Raw genomic sequence first — 1,700 nt, 5'->3', positions numbered from 1 at the left:
GAAAAAATAAATCAATAGAACAAATGTTGTGAAACCCAAAAGATGAACTTGTGTTATGGATTATTTTCAGTACAGACAACATCTCACTGCTTTATTCACACAAGAGTGTAAAGGGGGACCCAAAATCAAAACATAGTTTGTCTGACAATGTTAGTATTCAAATATTATGTATATTAAATACAATGTGTGCGATGCACATACTGTACAGTATATACATACACACAGTGTATGTGTATAGCCTACTGTATATGTGTAACACATGTAGTTATATTAATAATTGACAGATTTGTTTAGTAAATGCTTTAACTGATAGTTACTCACATTTTATTACAATTTTAGCTTTACGTGCGTTTTTCTCTTCTCTTATTCACCATCATTATTTTAAGTGTACTTCAATAACTCTGGTTTAATGACGAGTAATGTTTTGTGAGCTGCTGTAATATTACCATTATTAATCCGGTCTATTTTTAAAGAGATTTGTAAGTCTAACTCAGATCTAACTGGTTAAATAAAAGTTTAAAATAAAATAACATGCAGCACAACAAACGGTCCAGGCTCAACATGGGACTAGAACCAGAACTTTGTTGTCGTGAGTGTTACGGTGTGGAGGTTAGCATGTAACATAGCATTGCTAAGCTAACTACAGTAGTAAAGACTCTAAATCATGAAAACATCAGTTCCAACACACAAATACTCTGACATTGTTCTGACATTGTTTCACAAAATGATTTATATAGAATTTTTTGTTTACCGGACAAAAAGTGATCGGAGCACGACGTCTTCGAGGGCAGATCCTTAGCCAGTTCAACAATGATCTCGAGGTCCTTCACATTTCCTTATTTTTGGGATTAAGTGAAAACTGCGCTTTGCCGAAACGTCTACCTGGTTGTAACATCCTTTAACCCAGCACGAAACAACCATTGCAATTTACTTAAAGAAAGAAGAAAAAAAAACTTTGACAAAATTAACTACCGGTAAACTGCACTACATCTATACCAGCTGCCAGAGGTTGCCTTCTAACGTGGAGGTGGAACCGGAAATACCCCTGATGTGACGTCACATGGGAACTATGTATTCAATATTTATATCACTTCTATGGAGGCTTTTGATAAAAAAAGAGAATATTTCTGTTACTGTTTCTCCTTTTAAATGTTACAGGGTCCATTTTCTGTTAACTATTTTCTTTTCACTCAGTATTTGTACTACACAGTGTTTCATTTGTTTTCTTTACTTTTGTTTGTAGTATTGACGCCTCAAAAGAAGATGGATCTCTTGGAAGACTAGTGAATGACAACCACAAATCTCCAAACTGCACCATGAAAAAAATAATTGTAAATGATACGCCACACTTGTGCCTGTTTGCCATTAGAAAAATAGAAATAGAAACTGAAATTTATTACAACTATGGTGATTCTAAATGGCCATGGCGTAAAAAAGTAAGTTGGTTAGACAAAGTACACAAATTTGATATGTTAATTTGGTAGATAAAATCTTAAATGTTGTTTTATTTTTACTTGATTGGCTCTCAGGCCCCTGCTGTTGTAGACGGTCCAGCAATTTTGTGTGATCCATCCACTGATGACTGCCTCAGACATGACACCAGCCTACAGGTAACTGTGAATTAAACTTTGTCATGATAAATTAACTTTGGAGACCTGTTGTCACTGACATGGTATGGTGTTGATACAGTTATTACATCT

Source organism: Nematolebias whitei, chromosome 1 (assembly GCF_014905685.2).
Source record: "Nematolebias whitei isolate Nwh7 chromosome 1, NemWhi1, whole genome shotgun sequence".
Classification (NCBI taxonomy): Eukaryota; Metazoa; Chordata; class Actinopteri; order Cyprinodontiformes; family Rivulidae; genus Nematolebias; species Nematolebias whitei.
This window is presented reverse-complemented; position numbering follows the sequence as displayed.